Source organism: Symphodus melops (assembly GCF_947650265.1).
Source record: "Symphodus melops genome assembly, chromosome: 15".
Taxonomy (NCBI): Eukaryota; Metazoa; Chordata; class Actinopteri; order Labriformes; family Labridae; genus Symphodus; species Symphodus melops.
The window spans coordinates 5754272-5781764 of NC_136705.1; the positions used below are offsets into that span (position 1 = coordinate 5754272).

Genomic DNA, 27493 nt, shown 5'->3' on the forward strand with positions numbered 1-27493 from the left:
ACACATGAAATCAATCAAGGGGAATGGACTATGAACGTCAAGTTTGCAAAATGAATCAGAAAGGATGTTAATAATCTGTAAAGTGAACTGATATTTATAAAAAAAAAAAAAAAAAAAAAAGTATAATACCATGTTGTAGACTAATCATACTTCGACGATGGCTTCAAATTAGGCTCTTACTGAAAGCAGATTGATGACCTTCCGGAGGTGAGACGCTCTCTCTCTCACACACACACACAGGTATTATAATTATAATTGAGTCATTATGCTGCCACTGGGAGACAGCAAGACTTAAAGCTAAAATAATTATCCCAGTTGAATAGGCTTGCATTTATGATTCCTTCAAAGTTGCGAGGCAAAGAACACAAATAAAGGACAGCAACACAATGCTGGGCTGCAGAGAAGGTGACTTATTTTAAAATCCAGCACAGCGGAAGTGTAACTATTCAGCTGAAACCCTTTCATGAAAGTTTGTTCAGATGGCATACTGATAGAAGAAGTCTTCATGAAGATGTTTTCCTGTGGGGAAATGATTATTAGAATTTTTGGATTTCTTCAGGGTTTGACAATTGGCTGCAGAGAGCTAATTCCTGGTCTAAGGCCTTGGGCTTCCGAATGTGGAGAGGTTATTCTATTCAGAGAGGGCTGAAGAAGGTGTGCGTGTTTGTGTGTCTCTTGTTGGGGAGCAATTTGATTTCAGACTGTAAGAGTTTGGCACCTTGCAATCTGAGCAACAAACACATTTTTCTCCATTTATTCACACAGACACTGTGTTCATGTTAGTTTAGGTTATATGTTAAAGAAAATGACTTATTCTTGTTATTGTTTTTTACCCCGATACAATGAAATGATATGTTCAGGTCCTGCCGATATTTCTTTTTTGATATGGAAGCTGTGTTAGTCATTATAAAATGCAGTGTTTTGGTAATGATAGAATCAAAGTAAAAGATGAATAAAACATACATCTTAGTGACAAGACAAGCAACAACCAAAAACTGTTTACAGGCTGTTATTGTTTCCTAATTTCAAAATGATAAAGTAGGCACAGAGCCAAGAGCTTCATTTGGAAAACACAGGTGCATTTCTGCATTTTCATACCAATAGTACCGAAAATGATGTGCAAAAAGAGACTGTGTCAGTCATGTGCTATGACTGTCACTGATTGCAGTTTGAAATTCTGTTTACAGAACTTGATTTCTGGGATGCAGGTGCTTTAGAAATTGGCAAAGAATCAAAAGAATTTGAAGCTTTTAATCTTCCATTTCTGTGATTTCAGATGACATTGCATTGACGTCCCTTCATTTCCTTCAGGCTTAACTTATCCATATTCATATAGCTTGCCTTAAAATTAACATGCCCTTATTTAAAACCAAGTATCTTGTCAGACTAATGATTGCCTATCCATACCATGCCTAAGCACGCTTCACCCCTAAAGTCCAGATTGATTAACTAGCGTGACGCAAGCCTCAGGTGAATAAGCATGTAAGGGGACAACTTTGCTCGTGTGAGTGCACACTTAATGGTTAATGTTTTGAGGATGTGTATTAGTGTACGTCTCCAAAAGGAACATCAGAACATTGTATAGGCCTTGTAAGTGAGTGAAATATTTTATTTAGGTTTTTAAAAGAGTTATAATATAATATTAATATGAGAAAATGTTTAATGTCTTTAAAGGATTATTTAGACTTATTAACAATGGGTCTTATTCACCAACCATTCTCAGAAAGAAAAGTTTTCACCTTGGATGTTGTTCAAGAATAAAATCTACAAACACTTAAGAGGACTTGTAGGCATCAGGAGAGGGAGCACATCAGATAAAATAGCTTTGATTCCCTCAGTGCTCCATCTGAATCCTCAAAAGCCACGCCCCTCCCTTACATGCATGAGCGCCATTGGTCCAGAAGTGGATCTCTGCTCATTGCTTACATTGTGGAGAAAAAACCCACCTCATGTCTAATTCAGTAGTAAGTAATTATCTCACGATATAAACTCCCTCATCAGTGACATGCTTCGAGTGTGGAGTACACGCAAGGGGTAGAGAGATAGCAGGGACACAGGGAGGCATGATTGGTTAATCAGATTGGTACCTTGTGCTACGAAATGAAATGTAATAAGTCAGCCCTTCTGTGCATTATAAGCACCGTACTTAAGTTTTTGTTATATTTCGAAGTCAGTGTGCAACCATATTAACTATTAATATGACATTTTCAGACGTCTCTCTACTTCACTTTTCAATCCTTCTGCATAAAAACACAGCCCTGCAGTATCATGCCCTTACTATAATATGTGTATTGAAGGAGGGCTTTTCCATGCTGCTCAATAATGACAAGCATCAGTACATGACATTTATGAACAATTCAGCAGTTTAAGAAGAGAGCTGCATGAATCTGCCGTAGACATTTCTAAGGATCTTCTTAAGAACAAATTTAGAAAGAAGATATTGAATAACGAGCGCCATTGTTAAGCCAACCGTTTATTCAGTTAAAATACCATGTTTACCCAGCTCATTGTTGTGGGGACACCGAAATGTAGAAGGTCAAGGACAGAAAGCACAAGCAGGCAGACATTCCGACTAGTTGTTAGAAATATGAATTCAAAATCAAAGTCTTGTAACATCCATCAGAATACAAAATCACATCCTGAATCAAAAACTATTTTGGTCTTGACCTACTTACAGTGGGGTTTGCACAGTTTTTCCGGTGCTCTGACGGATTACCTGGGGATGACAGGATTACTTTTTCAGGTACGCTCACTTTCAGATTTAATTCCAAGGAGAGTTGTTTAGTGCTTTGGTTGTGTGTTCGCCTGACAGTTTCATACTTTTTTTCAAACTTCTACATGGTAGTGTTGCTGTGCTTACAGGTCTTACAATAAAAAAAAAAAATAATTATTAAATTTAATTTACCTTAAATTTGGAGAAATGTGATTTAGGGAGAGGGATTACAGAATGTATTGTTATTGGGTACCCTCATAAATATAACAGTATAATTTTATGTCTGATGGATGGTTCGTGCAAAATTCCTGTCACTGTCTTTGATTTTATATAGATATTTACACAAACACTTTCAAATGTTTAATCTGTGCTTTTGCATCCTAGTAAATGGGCCACATTTGCATCTTTATAATATTCCCTTTTAGCTGTTTCAGCACAGGGAGCTCTGCGCCGGGTGTGATCTATTTGTGCTCTGCTACCCGCTCAGTGTTGGATTAATTCTTAAACAGCTTCCGGAAACATCCTCACAGCTCTCATTCATTCCCACTGGCCATTCTTCTGTATCTCCTTTGCCCTGTCGCTCAGTCTCTTTCTGCCTTCGCTTCTCTCATTTTGCTGTCTTTTTTTCTGCTATTATTCTCACCATCCGTCTGTCACCGCCTTTTGTCTGTCACTTTTTTCCGTCAATAGCTTTTTCTTCAGGTTCCCATACCCATCGTTTAGCCTAAGTGCTAATCCTGAGTGACTTGGTGCAGCAGCCTAGCAAGTTTGCAGTCAAGGGTACATGCGGTGCAGTTCATTTTCTGAGATCAAAGCCACAGAGTCAAAGTTTTATTTGATGCAGACTTGGTTTGTGTGACTCAAAAACATGTACTTTGTGATCTTTTTTCTTCTCTGTCATTTAAGGTGATGGAGCAGCCATGCACAAATTAATTCCATATTTTACATTTATCTTATTCTCACTATGTTGTTCACATCCCCAGTTGAGAGGCTATTAAAGATGAGCTTAGGGGGAAATATTAAACTTTAGCTGTCACTTAATGTTCAGCTTTACATGCATGAGTCACTGCTTACTATCAGATGACAACTGTTTGTGAATCACGTATAATGTGGTTATATTGTACAACTGAGGCAAGTTCCAATCTAAAGTAGTCAACAGCGAGCTTAAACATAACACTCTACAGGTGTTACATGTTCATTCAAATATTATAATCCATAAATAGAGAGGATGCAGCAGGAATAGCTTTAAAACACACACGCACAAAAACAAAAACTGGCACATGAGCATGTTACATAGATTTTCTTGTTGATGGATTTTCCAGCGAGCGATCACCAGTGAGCAATTTTGCAGGGCAGGTCATCTAGTGGGTTTTATATAAATCCTGGATTGATTAAAACAGCTCGGGTGAAGAGGGTGAAGGTGAATACCTACACTGTAGCAACACAGTAAAGTTACAGCTTTTTACAGCAGAACAACTTGAAGAATAAAGCAGTCTGTGTGGGTTGTTTACCACTTTCCATTGATGGTATCGGGAGTTTATTAGCAGAATTGTTGGTAGAAATAAAATAGCTTATTCTGTTAGATGCAAAGAGAGACAAAGACAGTTTTAGTTCATTAAATAAGGCTAAAGGCAGGTGGTGGCAACTAAGGGCTGGCTTGCATTGAAAGAGAAGTGGGCAAGCTTTACCAGAAGAAACTCTCAGTCTGCAAAGGTCATTCAGAAGCACAGGTGGGTGGCGAGGCAAACTGGGAGGCTGCACACACAAAAATACACTCAAACAAAATCACTGCAAAAAACTTGCAGTAGAAACTTTACTCTAAGATAACACTAAACAAGAAGTGAGCCACTATGTACAGACAAGGAAAGGGATAATCTATGGTAGGAGTGATTACATAATGAGAACCAGGTGTTCCTATGAGACCCAGCTCAGCCACGCCCTACACACACACCACACCAGTGATTTAGGCAGAAATGGGAAAACAGGGGGTGCAAAAAAAAATACAGGGGGTGCAAATTTTTTTCAGTGTCACTCACGGCGGCGCGGAGGTTATGTGCTCACTAACGCACTGGTTTTGAAGAAAACTGAATAAGTCTCTAAATGGTGCATTCTGTTCAATAAGATGCATTGTTACACGTTTTAGTTTTCACATTTTAGTTTTCCCAAGCTTGATAATGTTGATTTACTGTACAGCCCCTGCCCTGACACACCCCTTCATCATTTGACTGTAACTCACATGGTTCATGTTGTCTAACCCCTTTGTTGGCCCACTACTTCTATCTGCACTTTCTTTAAAAAACAAACAAATAAACTTATATTACATGTGTCATCCAGTAATAATAGATCCCTATACCTTGATAAGTCAATTATCTGGAGCTAAACCCTGCAGTCCGTTGATTGGTTGAAAGAATCGTCACTTCCCGTGTTACGTCGGTAAACAAAACTCCGCCGTATTTAAAGCATTGAGTGTAACACAGCTGATAGTTTCCGTGTGTATTTGTCCTCGCCGCACACAGTCTTCTCTGAAACAAAGCTGGATTGAGTTCTTTTAATAAAGGAGTCACATGACAGTGACAGAGGAGATGAACTGCTGGATGTCTTCTTCGTTGGTTTTGTTTGTGTCCCGTTTTTCTCCTTTGTTGAAATTATTAGTTAGCGGTTAGCTGCTATCATATGACGCTATTTACATAGCGTCTACCAAATAGGGCACGGGTGGCTATAGAAACGTAAATGGGATCGGGTTTAAGCTTTTCAGTACCGGTATTCGGCAAACATATTCTTTGCCAGAATTAGAATGTAGCCTAATCAGATATTTAGCGCTCCGTATAGAAACCCGTGTAGTAAACACGTCTATTAAATGTAGATATTTGCACGGCCTAGGTCAAGCCGTGCAATAATTTCAAGGCAGTGTTTTTTTAAAATAGGCCGTGCAAAAAGCGGTTTCGCGGCAGGCTACCTAAATCTATGCACCACACACACACACAGTGCCAGAGAGAAACAAAAAGAGGAGGGGGAAAAAACAAAAAATTAACACCAAATGCAAAACTGACCAATGTTAGGCCGGACCACGAATTTGGCTGGAATAAGTGGGAAATAAGTTGGATGATTAAAATACATTACTTCAAGGACACTCTAAGAGACAAACGGGATGTAACTCAATCTTAACTTTAGCTCTCATGTGTGAAATGAATCATGGCCTTATTGACAACTCTGTTCTTATCTATCACAATCCTATCTGGTGACTTATTCTTATCTGTAGTCTGTGCTACCTCATATCTATGTTTTCAAAGTTAACTGATACAGATGCTGATAACACCTGAATCCAATGACAAAGCAAATCAAATTCGAAAAGACACTGAGTAGCTTTTTCTTAGGAAATTTAAGATTTGTATGTGGTGTAACTCAAAATCTGACACAAGCTACTTTTTTACACAGACAAATATTCAGTGTTAGTGTTTCTGCTATAAAACTCTGAAAACTTCAAGACCAACGTGCAGCTAAAAGATCAGTTGGTATATTTTTACAAGCAGAGAAGTGACATGTCAAAGTCAGAGCGTGGAGCTTTTCTCACCTTCACATTTCTCTTGTTTACATTTCATTTCCTCCCCTGGAGACAGTGATCCATTCCCATTAGGGCATCACTAAAGTCCCAATGCTGTTTCCTAATGTTTAAATATGGATTAAGAACAGAACTTTACTTTTACTACAAGGTACAGATACTGAACAGAATCACAAAATCACCGATATTGTTTAGAAACTTAGATCAAGACAATGTCTGCTGCAGGATATCTGTAAGATCAGGCTGTCTGTGCAGACCATTTGTTTGCCAAAGTAATTAATCTTAATTTAAGCCATCAAAACACAGACGGTAAACGTGCCAAGCCCGCCAAAAGTTCAGATAAGAAACTTTCAAAAAAAGCCTCTTTTCAAGTCCGTTCCATGGTCTACAAATCTGTGCACACGGTTATACAAACTGTAGGTACGGATAGGCATTTGTTGTGAAAGATTGAAAATCGGTGCTTACAGTTTAAAAAATTCAATGGCACCGATTTTAAATCTTGGTCATGGAATCGTAAACTGTGAAAATGGATTTACAAATTGCTTCTTTTTTTTTTACCACCTTGTGAAGTGATTAAGGAAGTTTGATACTACGCCAAGGTTTCTCCAACCCCTAGACTCTTTTTTGTAAATTCTGTAAAATTAATACATTCCGGTGCCTTATCATTTAAGGTATTTGGACACTTTGTTGAAACACTTCGGAGTATCATTAAATGCACTCATCAAGCTGCACATTGACATTTCTGTGCTTGCTTGGTTAGGTTCTCTTAGACATGTCACTTTCTCCCGATAACTGAAGTTAAAAAAAGGTGTATGAAGGTAGATATCTGTGGCTTTCTAGACAATTAGCTTAACATCAGACAGTCAACGTGTACAAAATACTTCCTGTTGCACCATCCTCATTTGCAAGATGAAAAAAAAAAAACTAGCTTAGTCACTGCAAATTCATCCATGTTTAACAACAGAATCACAGCAAAGATACATCCCTATGAAATGACAAAGACATAACTCAACCTGAATGTCATCCTCTTAAGCAAATAGCAAACCTCATATCCAGAGAAGATTTAGATTATGACATTCCAACAACTTTGGCTCATTCAACACCCAGCTTTCTGAAAGCTTTTCTTTCTCATTCCTCGCCTTTCTAAATGACATTGAAGATTCCCCGTTTTTGAAAGAGCTCTATAAATTAAGGGTTCTTGTCCTAGCAAAAAAAAATTATTCAACAATATGGAGGCCACTCGCCTCATGTCTTAAGTGATGGCATTTTATGATAACAAGAAAACGAGATGGCAATACAGCCTGCATAAAGGATACAAATCGTTTAAATGATGTTGCTTTTTTTCTTTTGCTTTAGGCTGCAGCCTCAACAGGGACACATGTCAAATAAATGCACTAATGGACAGTGAAGTTGAGTTGTCACACTCATCTAAGGCTTGAAAAGCTGCAACAATAAGGTCAAATAAAGGGCATTTAGTCTGTAGGCTCCAACTAATGGTTCAAAGGAGGAGACTAATGAGAGATGCCGCTGCAGAAAGCTCTAAGAACACAACCTGTCCCAGCGTTCAGTCCCAGGAGGAGTTAACAAGATATTAAATCTGTGGAAAACACGTCAAAACAATTAAGATGAAGTGAGACAGAAAAACAAACCAGAGGAGCAAGTCGGAGGCAATCAGCCCATTTCTGAAAGTGAGCTCATTGAAAACTTGAGTAGTCTACATCAAAACACTAGCAGAATTAGGACAGTGCGCATGAACTTAACATTTTCTTGATGAAAAAGGGTCTGAAATAAAAAAACAAAAAAAACAAAGCAAATCTGGTGTAAGAGGATGAGAGAAGCTTTTTTGGGTTTCCAAAGAATTCCTTTTATCTTTTAACCCTTTTATTTCAATCAGTTCAAACATAGGTAATGCCTTACAAATTTACAGGTTACATCATGCACGTTATCCCTGGGAGACTTTGTCCCATACACTGAAGAATAGTTAAAGCTCAAGAAGAAGCGAGAGCCACTGCCCTAAAGAACAATGTGAAATTAGACAGAGAGATTACTCAGCAGTACCGTTGTTGGCACAGTTAAATGGATCAAAGCCGTTTGCTCACAAGGTGCCAGGTCAGGTGTTTCTGGCACACAATACTAGTTCTGGAGAGACGGTAGCATGACCCCATTTAGCATGCTCTGCTTTTATGTTCTCTCTTTAGGAAATCATCAAGACCTAGGCATTTTTAAAGGCACGTCATCACTTCCATGTGAGCTCAAAGGTGCAAAGTGTGATGTAGAGATGAGGGGCTGACAAACGACATGATTGCTGACTATGAGATGAACTGAGATGACTTGTTAAGGTCAGGATGAAAAAGGAAATAAGGTCATAAGTGAGGCTCTTTTATCATTCTCTAGTTGGTTGGAAATTATATCTGACTGTCGCAGGTTAATGTTTGATTATGTTGAAACAGCTCACTGAAACAGAAAATCAGAATACGTATGTCCACATGTCAGTTTCCCAACAGAGAATGAAGTATTGCTGTTGTGGTTGGAGGAGGAGATGGGCTGTATAGCATTCGAATAAGATGAGTTGAGTGGTTAACCGTTTACTCTCCCAGATCCATGCCTCTGGTTAAATGAAGCACATGTCAACATAATATTCACAACATCTCCAGACTCTATAGGAAATACACAAATTCAAGTAGAAATCAATTCAAACATGTGCCAGATTAGGTTACACGTATCCTGATTTGTCATGAGATTTTACAACTCAAACAGTTACTTGAATAAATAAAATGAGAACATAGAAACATTTATTTTATATAACTAGTTGACACTTAAAGAATGCCCACTTAAGAAACTTCCTATAGGCTTCAGTTCAGAGAACTTGCATGTCTTACTGTGTTAAGAGTATTTTACATACAGCCTGACATTTAAGAGAACGACTGAAGAAAAACATAATGAACATGTAGACTTTGTCATGATGAGTTCATGCACTCAAGAGCGTTAGCGAGACAGACAGCAGGATAGGATACCTCGCTATGGAGTATAATCCCTGGTGGTGGTGATCAAAGAATGCAGGATGTGATGAGGAGGGGGTTTCTGGGGCTGTCTGAACTTTGCAGAGCTGGAACGGAGGTGATTGTGGCGGAGGAGGGTCGCAGGGACTGCAGCTAAAATGAAAAACTGTCTGCAGAACGCAGAGTGTGAACAGATTTGAAAATGTTGACAGCAGCACGGTGATTGGTTGAAAGAGGTTGTGGCTCAATCGAGGTGGATTATTAGTTAAAGAGGAAACGCTCCAAATCATCTGATCACCAGAACAGGGAGATGGTTGATGTGGTAGAGAGGGAGTGGCTAAATTGAATGAATGTGTGAGAGAACATTTCCTGAGTGGGATTTTAAAAAGCCGACACACAGAACACTCACAAAACACTACTTTCATTCTAATTCATTTTAGACTTATTTTAAATAATTTAATTCCACTTTCATTTACATGTCAAATTCATTCTGCAACATGTTGTAAACAACTTTTTCAAACGTTATCTGCTATTCTCCTGGTGTCCATTGTTGTGTCCTGAGGTTTCTTATTGGAATTACAGAAATGACCATATCACACGCTCAATGCGCTCAGCAACAAAGCTGCTTCTGTCCAGGGGAGGTGAACTCGTGGGGGTGTCTGGTGTCATAGCGGAAGCTGCTCACACTGGAGTTCAAGCAGAACACCTTCATTTTTAAACCGAGACCATAAGATCATCAGGAAGTCTGATCTATCTGTGTCCATCAAACTGTGTTGCTTCATCATGTTCTGCAGCTTGAAAACTGGAGCGTGACGTCTTGTATCATGTGCAGCATTCATTCAATAATGTTTGGCTAGATGCTGTTTACTTTCATGTGGAATAATTATTTCCATATGTTACTGATCAATCCATCACTAATCAACACCATGTGCAATATTACTCTGCCTTTCACTATTATTTGCACTATCACTTTTTATGATCAGTTGTAGTGAATGTTAATTTTGCATGTTGCAATTAGCTTGGCTATTATTGGTAATATGATTTTTTTACTACCTCTAAAAATCATAGCACATACTTCTGACAGTGATGATGTTCATTTACATAGCTTACTTAGTTCTTATCGGACATATTGATATCACGCTGCACTGATTCTGTGCATTTAACCCATATGCATTCTATGTTTCTGTTTCTGTATGTCTTCTGTATGTTTCTGTCACATACTGATATAAATGAAGTTCTCTTATGTTACTCTAATGTTGCACTGCAATTTTGGAACAATTCAGCATCAGAATGTCTTTGTCATATATCTTTTATTATAGCAGATTCAGTCATCCCCGATCTACATTTGAGGATGCTTTGAAGGAGTGTTTTGTCAGCTGCCTCATTGCCAGATATTTTACTGCAGTGCATAATGGCAGCTGTCTAAGGTTAATCCAGGGTCTGTTCCGAGTTCAGGGTCTGTCTGCTGCTGTCATCATTCCACTCCGATACAATTCATCTATCATGTTGTTCTAAGTACATCTCGTTTGGAATCCTTGACTGTCTACAGAGTTATTTCTTTGCCCATGCTGCTTGCTTAATTTATTTTTCAGCCTTTACTGTTATATCTGTGCTATTTATAACAGGCTTTTTCTAGCCGTTGGTTAGAATTGTTTGCCTGATGCACAGGACCTAAAACACTAATTTCACCTAAACAGAAAGAAAGTATGGCTAAGGAATGAACATTACCAATATAGTCATCCTATTGGAAATAAATAAAGTCCGGGTCCAGGCTGGATCTGTGTATTAATTTGGCATTGCGGGAATGCAGGACCATGTGTTGATATGAAGTTTTTTTGAAGACACAGGCTTAAACTCCTTGTTTTAAACTTGTCTTCCTTTCCCTCATGAGATAGTTCCACTCGAGACAGACGGCAAGTATAAGATGGGCTGCCAGCAGTGATCCAGTGCTTTCATCCGAAAGTTCTCAGATTGTGATAGCAAGGTTGAGTCAGTTAAAGCCTTATCGCTGCACATGCACTCTTCAGAGCAGCCATAGTCAGAACAGCTTAAACTTCATCAGAGCTACTGCAGAGCTTCATAGCAGGCATGCCTCTGATATGTAAATGATTTAAGGTTTCCTGCAGAAAAGGTGAGTGATGGATACATGTCAGGTAAGGGATGGAAGTATTGGGTACTTAAAAAACTGTTTTACAGAAGGAAAAAAAAAACATGTAAAACAGTTTGCACAAAAATTACCTACAGCTTGCTTTTTTTTTTTCCTTCAAGTTTAATCTGTTATTAAAAAGCATGTTTACCACCCATAGGCTGCCAAGCACGGTGTTGTCTAAGCTGAGTGTTTGATACAACTTGGTATGTTAGTGTTTCTTTGGCTACTCAAAATCAAGTTTTTCCCAAACGGATAGATATATGTACTTTATTGATCCCAAGCTGGGAGAGCTGTTTTAACAATGGAGTAATTTCAACAGCAACCCAAACTCTGTACCACACCTGAACAACACTCAATGATATACTCAATTATGAATTTAACAAACTGTCTCCGCACCGGCTGCGGTTCCGTTTTCCCTGTGTCTTCCCCCCCTTTGTCTGCGTTTCTGAGTGTGTGTTTGTCATGAAGGCGTGGCATCTTCAGTTAAACACCTACCACCTACCTCAGCACAAAACCCTTGCTTCAACTCTACTCATCGCCGGATTATTAAGTCTAGTGAAGTGGTTTTTATTATCGCCCGCTTAAGGTTTTTTTCTTGTGTTCTAATGTGCTTTTCTGTTCGTGTCCAGATTTCTGCCAGTTTCTCCTTAAGTGTGCTTCACCAACAAACAACTTAATACATTATCTGTTTGCTGACAGAATCAGATAAGCAACAAAAGTCTCCACCAGTCAGCTCAACACCAATATAAAACTCTGCAATAAAACCTCATTGACTTATTAATTTTGCTGTTGTGTCTGCTCACGTTACACAAACATCAACATGAAACAAGATGCATTCTTTAAACAAAAATTAAGCTGTGCAAAGAATAGTGAAATACAGGTTAAATCAACTACTGCAAAGGAAAAGTAGCCACATGCTTACGTCCTACATGCATCTCCAGGTATACATCTCATTCTTTACCATACAAGTAAATTAAAATGCAGCCACACATTGTAAACTCCTCGTTCTCTCCACCAAACCTAATTCTGTATTCAGCTAATATCTGCTGCTCACCTGGCAGCCACTCCTCAGCATGTTTGAATAAAGATCTTAAAGTATTTTACCAACAAATACATTCAAATATAATCATTTAGATTCTACAGAATATGGAGGAGAGATAGCCCAGAATCATTTGCGTTAACGTATTCATGAGCGCAGCTAAAAGCTCAAACAAAAGGATGACAGCAGATGAGATACTTTTCTGCAACTCAGGTCTCCTTGAAGACAGGTCATGTGAGAAGTTCTTCCTGTACAGACTGCTTGCTTCTTCTTCAAACAGAATTCCCAGAGGCCTTTAAAGCCTGAGTAAGCACATGGAGCATACAATGTGCTTAGTATCTCTTAGCCTCATGTGCATGTATTTAATGACATGTACAATTTTCAATGTTCAATCAAACGGAAATCTTTCCCCCTATAGCTCACTAACTGCTCCTGTTAACCCTGAAGTTAAGATTATATTGATTATTATTTATGTATTTGCACTAAAAATGTTATTACTTGGACCATAAAACCATGACAATACCAATATGCATCCAGCTATTTGCCCCTAAAATCTCTCCCAATGCTATATAGAGGTAGAATAAATTGCTTAAATCTCAGTTAACATTATTCGAGAGATTACAGGGTGAAATTATTTTCAGATAACTAAAGAACCACAAGATGGAGACGGGACAGTCAGAACAGCTGGACGTTTCTTTATCTACTTTCAGAAGAATAAAAAATACAATGAAAAAGTCTGTTTGACCACAGTGACCTTGTAACTTTTGAACATCTGGTAACGTCTGCTTTTTGCTTTTAAATGTAACTCACGCGGGATAAAACCCATCTGCTGAAAAATTAAATCATGAACTGCCGTCCAAAAAGGTCAGATTGATGAAATTGGATTATCTGACCTCTGTGCGTCTCATAAGCCGGTTATCACCATCATATGTGTGAATGTCATTGTAACAGCTTTACTCTCTTTCTTACATGCAGTGATGCTTTCATCAGAGGCTTTGGTGTTTTTAATCTTAACCTGCACAAACAAGATTAAAGTCTATTCTTTCCGTGTTCTTATCCCTTTGTGTCATCAAGACACAGCTAATGAACCGTGAGATGAGATCGGGTCAGGAGAGGAAATTTCACTCGCTGAGATTTCTGCAGGATATGAGACTTGCAGGGAAATAGGTATAAAAGGACCAATTAATAGGGCAATAATTACGCATCAGAGGGAGTGAGTGGACACTTCCCCGGATGTCTTCTTAGAAAGACAAACTGAATAATAGGATAATTACAGCCAGGAAACACAGCACTGTCTGCAGCAGTAAGCATTAATATCACACTGACAGCTTTAACAAAGTTATCATCCTCAATATAAAATGATTCAAATTGATAGAACTGAAACTTATAGCTCCCATATTCTAGTTTTATAAGCTCCTTAGTGCATCTTGTGCATGTTTGGGCACATCTATTTGCAGAAATTCAAAGTCTGCGGAAACGCGGCTTCTTCATCCTCCTGTTAGCAGTAGCTTCATGTAACACTTCATGTAAAGTCCCTAACCCCCCTCCTTGAAGATTTGTGTTGTGACATCACAAGACAATGACGTTGGCTTGTTAGCAAGCCCAAGCTCCCCTCAGACCGATTGTAGCTTCCCAATATGGTAATAGGGGTGGGACATATCTGAGAACAAAGCCAAATGACTGACCAAATACGACTTGACACACGAACACTGGTCGTTTTTATTTTTTGTTCGTTTGTTTTTTCTCCTCGTGGGGGATGCTAAGTGTTAGAAAGGAGGAGAGAGCCTGCACAGACGCGTTTTTCGAACAATAGAGATTGTGAACATACTTTAGTACGCACATACAATAGATGGGTATATGCATCCAAAAATGGCATAATATGGGACCTTTAAATTCAAACTGAAGCCCGAAGCATGTACAGTCTGCTTAGGCCGCTCCACAACATTAATGTGATGAATTTAAAATTCAGATTGAAATCACTAAGGAAGTGCATTTACATTCAAACTAGACTATTTTGTCAGCATGAAGCTTATCTTCCATCTCAGGTCAAATGTCCTGTTGATGTTGAATAATAATTTCACACTACGGATATTACTCCCCACTTTGCTCTTAATCATAATCTGTGTGCGCGCGTGTGTGTGTGTGTGTGTGTGTGTGTGTTTTCCGCATTGTGCAGCCACTTCAGAGTTTCCTTCTGCAGTCAAGTGTATGCATCTCTGTCTGCAGCACAATGTGATGAGAAAATAAGAGTATACGTTTCTGCAAAGACCCTGCGCCCTTCACCTGCCCACAGAGTCTCTCTTTCTTCAGTGAAGACATGTCTTTATTTAATGGCTTACAGTGTTGGTTGGTGTTTTAGTGACCTTTTACAGCCACCATTTGATTATTCTGAAAACAATTGAAGTTGATTGTAAAGAACTTGGTTTGTGTTAAACCATGACTAAAGAGAAAATTGTTTGGATTCTGGACCGCTGATTGACAGCTGGATCTAAGCATTTCAACACAGACAACCCTTCACATTGTCAAGCATGATGACATGCATATTAAATAAATTGCCAAATAACCGGTACTTGGATAGGTGTTAAAGGTTCATGTCAAATCTTTTAACCTACGTCATGAATTTGCCTCAGACATGTAATCTTTGCAAATGCTCTTACTCTTTGGATGATGAATTCAGATTTTAGGAAACTACATCATTTCTGCTTTTAAAATCATAGACGTTGCGCCACATTTTCCATATTCAGTGTTTAAGTATAGTTGTGTAAGCAATTCAACTGAGTGCTGAAATAGAGTTCCTCTGTGCCTTCAATTTTATGAAAGAAAAGGAAACTCTGTAAACTCTATTTTTCATTCTGCATCCTCTGGGTCTTTTGTATACACAAGAAGTTTGCTTCCAATCAGTTTCAGTTTTGTGATAACCTTCTGTGCTGCTCTGCGAGTGGGAAGAACAAACAACACCAAACATGAAGTCAAGCAGAGAAAAACATGACGACCAGCTGAGGGTCTCAGTGGAGGGAGGAACAGACGACCCACATCTCTGTGCCAGTCTGGACACCACAGGGGGCATCAGACCACAGGGTCCTGATCAGGGTGTTCATGTAAAAACTCACAAAATAACAGAAACACTGCTGATATTTGAGAAGGGAGACCTGCCTGTGCTTGCAGACAGGGGGTGGACAGAATAACAGAAAACACATTTAATGGATAGTCCAAGTATCAAGGTGTATGTATTTATATACCACTCAATTGCTCTGAGAAAATAGATCTGAAAAATGTACAGGAAGAGCTTAATTTCAAAAGCCTGGTGAAATTGACAATGGAAGAAGACATTATCTCAATTTCACTTCACCTTTCTGTTCTCCTCTGGTATAAGACAGACATGTATTGAAAGGATTTTGGGGTATTAATGTAGCCGCCTTTTTTTATATTCAACAGCTCAATTGCAGGGATGAGGAAGATGAAGTCAAGAGTGCTAAAAAAAATACCTACTTAGTATTATTCGAGAGGAAGGATCAATGACATCTAATTTTAAAAAGGTGAAAAGAATTTCAAAATGTTCTAATTCAGTCAAGCTAAACCTGAAGTCTGCACGGAGGTACCTTTTAACCATCCTCTATTGCCTCTGTTTTTTTAAAGAAGTGAGAAGAAATAACTAAATGTGTATCCAAGGCCTACAAATTCAAATTTCATCTACAAAGAATATCTTATGATCTTACAAGTCATACAGGCCAGCAGGTTACAGAAGTCCTTGGGTGAGTCATTGACCGTCCCAGTGTGACTTAACCCCAATAGTGAAATTAAAAGTAATGCTAAAGTCATATTAACAGACTTCAAGATTTTTTATTATGTGGAAACACAGAGGTGAAATTGATGTGTATACAAAAGTTGCACTTGATATCCATTATAAATTCTGCTGTGCATTTTGTCACAAACTCTTAGCTGACAGTTACATTTTCACACTAACTGAGCATGGCCGTGAGCGCTGGCGTTTGTGATTTAGACTTTTTATTGGAACTCTGTTCATTTACAGTTCATTTCCAACAGGAAACGAATGCTTTTTCAGTTGTTGAAGTTCGCTGTTACAATGATCCATCCATTCATTCAAAATCCCTATGCAGAAGTTATTGGCTTAATGTCGACATAAATATGACATTATAAAAATGTAGCTAATGGTAAATTGAATGTGCTTCTATAGCGCTCTTCTGGTCCCCCAACCACTTTGTCCAATTTTACACTACGTCATATTTCCCAATTTATATATTCACACACTGATAGACCACTATCAGTAAGAGCCCAACAACTACCCATGTATTGATCCAATTCAAACAACTCACAGACCATCTCAAACCCAAAACCACCAACCACCTATGCAGTAATGCCTTCAGGAACAGCTTGAGGTGCAACGTCTTGCCAAAGGACACTTTAATATTTGAACTTCAGGAGCAATGGATTAAACCACCAATGCATTGATTCAATGACTACCTACTCTACCACTGAGCCACAACTGTCAGGATAAGAAGCTAATCCATGAGGCTTGTTTGGACAGCTATAGTTTAAAGAAAAACACCCAGTTTGAAATGTGCTATGCGTTCATGGATCACGCCATTCATCATCCTCTCACCACTCCTGCCAGGAAAGATATGCCCCACAGGATGAATATAGTTACACAGAAAGGAATTGTTTTTGGTTGCACTTTCAGAGGGTTCTCTACAGGCAACGGTTTCTTACCTTGCAAAACACTACAGCAGCTGAACCCTGGGTGTGTTAATTCACATGGAGTTTGGTTGGAATGAGACTCTGCAGGCTCCTCTCTGACCTAAACCATGCCAGGAAAACACAGCCTGGTTCTCGAAGGCGCTGCCAGATCTCCTCTCTGTGGGAAGAAGGGCTCAGGTCTGTTGACTTCTCCTGGCGAGCACACAGATGCACTCATTCACAAGAGAGCAGAGTGTTTGGATGGATCATCTGAAATACAACACACACAAATAAACACATTGAACTGGCACACGTGAAAGTCAAATTCCACCAAAGCCAAATTGCACCTGGATTCACTTTCTCCTGCGGCCATTTGTAGATTCTGAACCTTTGTTTTTTACTCAAGCTGTTATTGGTAACAGTTATTATTCAATTTGTTCAAATAAATGTTGCCAATTAGCTCCATATTTCAGTTTTAATTGCATTGAACCCCTGCTCTTCTCTTCAGACCTTTGGTATCAGGCCATGTCACATGGATTTTTAGTTTTGTCAGAAGCAGCAGAGAGGCTGTGAGGGCAGTAATAAATTAGTCGAGGTTAGGCCTCATTAGACTAAGTTCAGTGACCTCAACACCTGGAGAACTTTTTTTTTTTTTTTTTTTAAAGAAAAAGGTAAGGGACAATTGATATAAATACAGGGAAATCACATTTAAACTAACTATATGTGAAATTTAGTATGTAAAACAACATGTTTGTGAAATAAAGATTGACCAGAAACAAATTAACTCCTAAATCGTAGTATTTCTTTGAGAAAAAAAAAAAACTCTTTGCAGAATGCACAATGTGGGTAATGTAATAATGTAATGTAAAACATCTTTGTTTGATTCACATTGATACACTTCCTTTAACAATATTAGATTTAAAACAAACTAAACTAATACTTTAAAATTCTTCAACCTTTGGTTGATTACAAATTATTTTTTCCACTTACAATATGCTTCATCCCCATTGTGTTGATAGTTTGTTTTGTTCTGTGTTTTGTTGGCTAGGATTGGAAGTTACCTACCAGAACAAAGAAGTCCCTGTCTTTTTACGTAGCACTGAGATCAAAACTAAAACTGAGGTTCTGCCACTGTCTGCATTTAAACCTTGACCAGAGCTGTCTCAGTGCTGTGGGTTTGTCGAAAACCTGACTGGAAGACACTGAAACAGTTGTTCAATGTGAAGAAGTTATTTAACTCTTTAAAAGTGCTTTTTCAACAATTTTACTTCAAAAGGAAGATTTGAGATAAGCCTGTAGTTGTTCATCATAATTGATGATTGTTATTTTATAATCGTGGCTTGATGACTGCTGTTTTCAGGACATCTAACTAAACAAGGCAGTTTGTGTTCTTGACTTTTGTGCCTAATCACCTTGTTCATCCATCTTTGCCCTTTACCCAAGGCCATCTTTCATTGCTATTCTGTCTTTGAACCAAATATACAACAAATAAAGGTTCCTGGACTCAGTTGTTGTGTTTATACCTTAAACATGATGTTGTGGACTGCTTCACTGTCTCAGGGACAAACAGAGGTACGGTCTGGTTGGAAAGCCAGAATTAATGTGCTCATTAGCAAGTCTGGCGCTGTCAAGCCACTGAACTCTTACTCTCTCTCTCTCAAACACACACACAAACACACACACTCAGAAACCCATTCTCACAGCAACACATACACAAAAATAACAGGGTGATGACAGAGTCATTCTTCACAAGCCCACTGCGTAATTGTCCTCTCACTCATGAAAAAACAAAAAAACAAACTCCATTCACTGTGAAAGTGTTTGTGTGATACTACAGTGGGCAACCTGCACTGTGTGGGCTCTTAGAACCTCTTAGCAGTATGACAGTGATTTGTCACATAATTGTGAATGGAGAGCTTGGACTTGTGCTATCATGACACACCGACACACTGTGCTAGCTTTCAAACATACATGTCAAAAAAATATCAGTCAACAAAAATGTGAATGTACATTTATTTATTTGTGTTAAATTCTCAGCCTGGATGTCTAACAATCAAAATGAGTATTTCCTTGTGATTAGATCACTGGGCAGCTTTAGGGGAGCTGTGAGGTGACAGATATGTCTAATCAGCACCCAACATATCTTATTTGTCCTTTGTTGGACATGCAGTCACTTGGTTTTAACAAGAACAAGTCCCCAAGGGGAAATTTGACAAAAAAAAAAAAAAAACAGGCACATAAACTCAGACAAGGAAAACAACATACACGATGAATGGCAGATAACACAATGATGGAGCTCACCAATAACAACATGAAGCTGAGAATGTATAAAAATGTCCATAAAACCATCAGACTCACAATGACTGTGTCATCTGGGAACTTCTGCAGCTGTCTATATACAGGATGTACAGAATAGGTTAGAGGAAACAGCCCTGTAGGGAACCAGTGGAGGAGAACAGTTTACCATCACACACTGAGACCTGTCCACCAAAAAGTCTAAAATCCATCCAACAATGCCAGGAAACAGGTCAAAAGAAGAAAGCACTTTGTAGCTAAAATGTGAGGCTGAATCGTGTTAAAAGCAGAGGGAAAACATATTTTAAAAAAACAGCAAACGTGCATGTGTCCCTTCAAGGTGTTTAAAAAGCGCATTAAGAAGAATTAAAACAGCATCAAAAACTCCTGTTTTGCTCCTTTAAGCAAACTGTACAGGATCAACTAAAGGGGTCGAGACTCTGCGTGGGGAGAGCCATCTCTATGTTGCCGTCTATATGGACGCCTTTGGTTCCTCTATTTAGACAATATAGAGGGTTTGAGGGGAGGGGTGTAAAATCAGCATCAGCAGAATACTCATTCATTACAACCGAGCCATTGAGATAGTTTTGGACTGATTGAGAAAGTCCATGTCAAACCACAGGGAAAATTAGTTATCATTCATCTATGGTAAACATTTTTACGCTATGTTATGGTTCTAAAAATATACTGTATGAGCACAGAAAAACTACTGAATAAGACTCATTTAGTGTCAGTGTGTTAGACTTGGAGACAGGCAGACCGGATAGAGAGAGAGGAAACACCATCATGAGGTAACAGAAGGATTTTTGTCTCCTCCCCTTCCATCCCGATTGAATTAACACCATTTCTCATCATTAGCTTGTCCTCTTTTTCCTTAACATCACTGATCATCCCATTAGGACTACTGCATCCTCTTCTCATGGCATCAATCTGATAATTCAGTCCATCCCGCCTCCTCCTCTCTGTCCTCGTCCTCTTGTTCTCAGCTGGACTCCGAGCCTAAACCCAACCCCTATGTCCCAATGAGCCTCCTTCCATCCCAAAAATAATCCAGAGAAACAGGAAAGGGAGGGCAGAGCCGCCCATGAGGGTGTGAGAGGAGAGGAAAGTAGGGGATGAGAGGCTATGGTGTTGCTCCAGGAAAATAATGAGGGAGTGAAAGAGTGAAGTGTGGGAGAAGACGCATAGAATAATGAACAGAGATGAGTTTGAGAGAAAAAAAAGGGAGAGCAGATGGATAATTAACACTCCTCTACATCCAAGTTGTTATATTTTTTACATTTCCACCACTTTACTTCACTGAGTTTATTTTCACAGGGACAATTCATCTCTTCAGCATCACTTTGACTGCCAGTTTTTGGCTCCGTTCTTCCTTGTATAGTCCCTCTGCACAATGGTAATGCTGCAGACATCTGCCTAAATTGTCAAGAGGGACTTCATGATGATCACATCTTCCTCTAACTAAGACAATATATTTGACTCAATCAGATAAAATTAAAAACGCCGCTGTCTAATGTGGGTTTGGTGTCAGTCTTTTTTTATGAAGCTCTTTGTTTCATGCCATTTGTTATAAATCAAATACAAATAGTGAATATGGAAACTAGAACCTGAATTATACTGGTATGCCAGCTGGACTAACACCTAGAGTTCGAAGGAGTTTATTAAATTTTTGACAATTCGTCAGTAAAAAACATGGCTGACCAACCACCAGCTGGTATTTAAGTGTGAACAAAAAACGGAAGACCAGAAATAGGCAAAACAATTTAATGTCCACTTCTTAAATGTGTATATATCTAAGTGTACCACATGCAGAGCAGCAACAGATGACAGTGGATTGTAGATGATGAAGGAGAAAAAAAAAAAAAGAAAAAAAAAAAAGAAAAAAAGACTTTCAGAGAGATTTGAAGCTTTCCCAAGATGGAACCAAAGTCATTAGTTCCAGTAAGCCTCATGTCTATTTGATGTGGCCTGGGTGAATGAGAGAAACAAACATGAGCATGAAAAAGGAAAGAAGTTCAGTCATTGCATGATATTACTAGAATTTTAAATAAAACATTAAAACTAATGCAGAATTAGTAGAAGTAAATACAGAGAACATCTTATTTAAAATTCTGAAACTGAACCATAAGCAAAGTCTGAAACTGCAGACCTATAAATGAAAAGTAGGATGCTATTTTTGAATACATAACCGTTAAGCTGTGTTGATGCAGTCTTGGCTAATAATTGAAAAAAGTCAATTTGACTACATTTACAGCTGTGCATCATTCCTACTTGTCAGTGGTGAGAAGATTACAGTGATTTGTAATGCACAGACAGCTAATTGTAGAGTTAACATGGGTGACTCAATCTACAATTCACAAAACACAGACTACCTCCACAAAACTTGAAATTGCAACTTAAAGAGGATTAAGGCTACTCTATGCAACAGTAATGTGCAAGTATGATAATTAAAGCTTAGTACCAGCTACCTCTGCACAAAAGCACCCTGTGATTGACCATCATCCTTGATGACATCACCAGGCTGCTTTCAGTGCAGAACTTAAGTCTACTTTCATAGACTCCTGCCAAAGCATGCCCACAGCCATAAGAAATGCAAACATCAGGACTGTACAACATCCTTTTCTCTAAAGCTGACATTTATGCACACTAAGCAGCAGTGACATTTTTGCAAGACTGAAAAAAAAAAAGTCAGATCAGGTCACTATATTTGTATCTGCAGGTAGATTTGTTTTACTGCTAGCAAGGTGACGACATTCATTTTGACACAAGGTCGCAAAACAGATTTAACATGAAACAACGCAACAAAGAAAATATACAATCAAAAACAGATACAGTGCATGCTTAAAAACAGGAGGAAAAGGAACAAAAAAAGCACTCAAGATTCAACATATTAGGCCATGTTAAAATAATATGTCTTCAGTTTAACATTGACTCCTCACTCCAATGTACAAACTGATCAATGACCAGGTTATGGCTGGTCTCTTAGCTTATATCATATATCCTCGGACACATGTGTAAAGAATTAACTTCAAAGGTGACAGTGCATATCCGTGTGTTTGTAAAAGAGTACATCACAACACCGATTGATTTGATCGAAACAAACTCTTAGTTATCATAATAGAATCAGTTTCTTCCCATGGTCAGTTTTTCCCCCTGATTTATTTTATCATGAAGATGATTCAAGTCAGAGAGGATGGGAAACTGTGTTAGGCCCACTACTTTTTAGTCACCACATCAATGACCTTCCGCATTTTTTCCATGGAGAAGAGGTACAACTACACGCCAATGACACTGTTTTACACACTCATGCTACATAAGCTCAGCTAGTAGCAAGCACTCTGACAGGAGTGGTTGAGTGGCTCGATCAGTCCTGGTTGACTTTAAATGTAAGCAAAACACAATGCAAGCTATTTTCTAAAACCAAGCTGCACGGTCCAGAAGTAAACGTCTGGAGAATCATTATCTCAAATTCCTCCAAAAACACTTAAGATCAACTGAGAATATAGACACTAACATGGTAGAAGCCAACATCTCCCCATCACTGCTTACATCACCAGTCACAATCCGACATTGACTGGGTATGTCATTCCAATGCTTCCCTCTTGCGTCATTTTACCTATTTTTTCCACATATTTTTCAGGTATGCTGTTGATCAAAGTTACTTGGCTTTTACTTGCAAGCACGTGTCCAGAGAGTGTTTAGCTGATCAAAGAGTAGAAATGTATGTGGTACATCCTGTGTCACATGTAGAGACGGGCATTGGCAGTTATCTATATACTCAAGTACTTGCATTTCATTATATTTTCTGTGGTGTGTTGCTCATTCTCTGTTCTCGTAGCTGTTGTTGTTAGCCATGATGATGTCTTGTACCCCACATTGTGCAACAGTGTGTAAACCCAAAGCCAGGAGCTGTTACACCTCCGTGTACCATGTACTATTTGCATGTAGCACAAACAGAGTTGAACTAGCTCATAACAATGCATGCATGGTATGGGAGAAATGAAAGGTTACTCAGGTATCAACATCTACCAGTAAGACTCATACTCATCCCTAGTCAGGAGCAGCCACATTTTGGATGGAAATGAATTTAAATTTCCCTTTATTGTGATACATATATGTCCTGTCATTTATGACGTTTCACAGGCTATATAAAGTTTAATGTATTTTATTGGTATTAAATGTATTTAATGAGTTTTGGCTACTTTGTTTAGTGCTATAATTTCAGATTTGCTTTTTAGTTTACGCTCTTGTCCTCTTTCTACAGAGATTTACTTCCATATGCCATGCTTTTGTAAAGCCATGGGTTCAGCTAAGGATCTGTAACGGGCAGCGTATGGAGCCAATTGTAGCACGACAGGAAATTGGCATATATAGTTATACACACTCAGACCGGAAAACAGGCAAACAGGGGACAGAATTCTGATGTAATTACCAAGTTTTTGACGGAGAAGGTGAGTCCAAGGAAAGCAGGGTCGGTACCGGAGATCAGTCCAAGGGGAAACGCTGGAAAGACAGGCGTGAAGGCACTGACAATCTGGCAAGAAAAAATGTTTGGAGCAGCAGCTCGTGTAGTGGCCTAATTACTGATCAGCTTCAGCTGTGAGAGCAGGTGAGCTGATGAGGGGGGTGTGGCTGACAGGTAGAGCGAGAGGAAGGCAGTCTGAATGGAAAAGTACTGAGAGGCAGAACAGGGCTATGACAGGATCAATACCTTGTTTGTATTTCTTGTTTTTTTACAGCCGAGATTTATGTCTCAATCCAACAACACCAATTTATATTTGGCCTGTATTTCAAACAATCCTTCAATTGCAGATTTTTATTTTCCAGACTTCAAAAGTTTCTCAGACAGCCTGAGCTTGGGGGTGTTTACATTGTCTTTAGTTCGGCCCTATGGTCCACACTCATTAAAACACATCACTCTTGTCATCATCACCCTACGGCTGGTTTACATCCCCAGATACAAAAACAATATAAAACACACAGCTCTGTGGAATTGCCTCATTGAGCTCCCTGGGGCTTTTTTTTAAGCAGAGACTATTTTAAAAAAGCATCTGAGAAATCAAAGCATCACATGAGACATAGATAGTAACATTTTATACTCAGTCTAAGAATGTTGAATGGTATTAATATGTATTCGGGTTGTGCTGCATGCAGTATAGCTCTGACTGGTGCAGGTGTGAGTCCATCAGTACAACGGAAGCCACCATGAAATAGCTGCACTGAGTTGGATGGATATGCATGGAATAAATTGTCAGCTTGTGAAGCGCAGCATGGAGGCTTACGCCACGAGGTACGGAACACATTTCTGCCCTCACACACTCATGTGGGGAGCAACATGATTATTTTTGGAAAGAGAATAAAAGTATAATTTGTGGTTACTTCATGTAAGGACAGCAATCTCCTTCATGCACGGCAAAGTGAAACACGGCGCCATGCTAATGCAAACAGGACGGATGTTAGTGTGGGCCCGAAGTCACCAAGATTTTACTGTTTCACACTCTGACACAGTGAATGTGATTTTTTTTTTCTTCTGCTGTGGCAGTTTCTTATGACAGTTAAGAAGGTGGGAATCATGCCTAAAAAGAAAAACATATATTTTTTATGTTCTCTGAAGATTGATGCATATGAAACCCTCTGACAGACATCATGGGGCACAGACTTACATGAATCCTCTGTGATTTATTGCAAATTACTGCAGATAGGACCAATAATCCTGTGTAAATAGGCTTAAGCTTGCACGTCATTTCTTCTGGCAAAAAAATGCTTTTAATCAAAGCTCTGTCTCAGTGTGACATGATGTGACAACAGCAAATTGGTATGTAATTCCCCTAACACAATAATTGTGTTTGACAGCCGTTAAATCAATCCATGAAAGAAATGGCCATGATGCTCAAAAAAACACAACGTGAAAGAAATCATTCCGATCTACACCTGAAGTAATCTCCTCTCCCCTCGGCTATGTTCCAAATTCCCATCAAATTTAATTAAAATCGGTCACCAAGGTTTAAAAGTTTCACTGGTGTAAAACCCAGACAAAAAGAGAAACTCCCCTATCCCCAAAGTATTTTTTTACTGAACACTGGAGTGGTCCATGTTGATGAGATGTGTTTTTCTGAGGCTGAAGTCATGTGCATTAAGACGTCCTTCCTGTGACTTTCCACTACGGCATAATAATGCCACTAGACGCTAAATTAGAACAGATTGTTTCCAGCAAACACAATCCAGACGGCAATGTGTCTCCCCCAAAATTTAATGGACATTGCAAATAAGTAACATATGATCCCTGTTTATATATGCAAAGGTGTCTCTTTTTCACTTTGTGGTTTGTGTATAGCATTTACTCAAACTTTGACAGAAACAGGAAAAAAAAGAGTAATGGCATCACGGCCTTTCAATAAAATGCTGGTATTAAAATATTATTGCTTCTGTGCTGACTCAATTGTTTCCTAAAACAGTGGGCACACATGTATTTATTTAGGAAAAGGTATTCAAACATGAGCAAATCTTGCATTAAAATGGAACTTGTTTTAAGTTTCTTTTTTAATCCACAGAAGTGTTATGTAGGATTGCAGCAACCTTAAACAAGTGCATTGTATAAAACTTTTAAATATAAAACTTTTTCTTACTGACACTTTCAAAACACCTTTTTCTCTAAACATGACGGTTTAAAAGGCTCTGTTTTATTCCAGGCTAGTTGTCTCTATTGCTTTAAATCCATGAAATAAGCACAAATGTGTTTCCTTTCTGTGCATTGCTTTGGAATTAAGTTAAAAAAAAAGAAAAGAAGTAACATCACATTACCTCTTTAAAGAAAAACAAATGTAGCTCTCACACATGTTTGGGTTCTACTCTAAAAACAGTAATGTCCCTCTGGAGACGTCCCTTGTCTTTCCATTAATGAATCAACACAGTGGTAAGTGGTTAAAGTCTAATTTCATGCCCCACAGCCATGCTATAAAAACTCAAACCCTCTACATTCTGGGAGGTTTAATGGAGAAATTTAAAGCAGACTAAATCAAATTTGACTCAGCGTTTTTTACATAATGACGGTTGTATTCTGCAGCCGAGTGCTGGTGTCTAAAGTGAGGATGTTAATAGCTTTCCAAGTGTTAATTACCAACTGTTCTCCCTTTTCTTTTTTCTCTTCAGTTCTGTGAAGGATCAATAAGAGGAGGAATTTTAGATTTCACGCATCATGAGACACATTTGTTCAAGGTTGTTTTTTGTGTGTAGGACTTAAGGTCAAAATATGTGTCAGTTCTTTTAGAATCTATTCATAGCCATTTTCAGGGTACAACATCGTATTTTTAATGGGTCTATCAGAGCTTGACTTGTTTGCATGTTTTTCTAAACAGCAGCCAACATTCTGTCAGACAGTGACGCAGTGGCATGCCCTGTGGGCAGCTTGCAGCGCATATGCTAGTTTCATTTCATTTTCTCTGGTTACTGTTTACAAATTAATGACCAATGGGGTGGTTGTTCATGTGCAACAAATCCTTTCAATTAATTGAGGTGCTTTACTGCGAGCACAAAAGGTGTTTTCTAGCTATAAGGTCATTAATTTCATTTTTGACCAACCAAAGCTGTAGGGAAAAAAGAACAATACATAATTAAATTAATTGGTACTTTAATCCTACAATTAGAGTTATTGGAAACATCTATACATTATTCATTGAACTACAGCTATATATGTCACATTTAGCAACACTATCTAATAGGTCTTTCGCACTTTCAGAAACCTCTAAAATAATGTGGATCAGTTCCTGGAGTAGTTATGTGTGAACGCAAACAGCCACATTTGTCGCTCAGACTTTGCCAGGATTTTCTAGTATTTTGTCCGTAGCAAGTCCAAGTGAGCTGATGTGAGATTGCAGCTGGTTATTCTCTGGAGATTTCCTTGAGCCAATGGGAAGATGGGGGGGGTACCTTTATCTACTGTGACTGGAGTCAGTGTATAGACTGTATGCATGTGATACCTACAATCTCAGTGCATTTAATTAAACAGCTTCATGATGTTTTCTGTTCATCAGTATGTTCTCTGCTC

General features: G+C 38.6%; 1 long non-coding RNA gene across 2 annotated transcripts in view; it reads right to left on the bottom strand.

The window, feature by feature from the left end:
- Positions 1-24023, bottom strand: part of LOC306835904 — a 51646-nt gene extending 27623 nt beyond the window's left edge. Inside the window, exons 1-3 of one of the 2 annotated variants that reach the window (XR_013780710.1) lie at positions 23882-24023; positions 17188-17367; positions 16419-16569 (exon numbers count right to left, since the gene is read on the bottom strand). This is a non-coding gene — a long non-coding RNA (uncharacterized lncRNA). Of the gene's footprint in view, positions 1-16418; positions 16570-17187; positions 17368-23881 lie in introns of those variants that run through there. The other variant, XR_013780709.1, reaches the window with a different exon arrangement.
- Positions 24024-27493: the final 3470 nt, after the last annotated feature.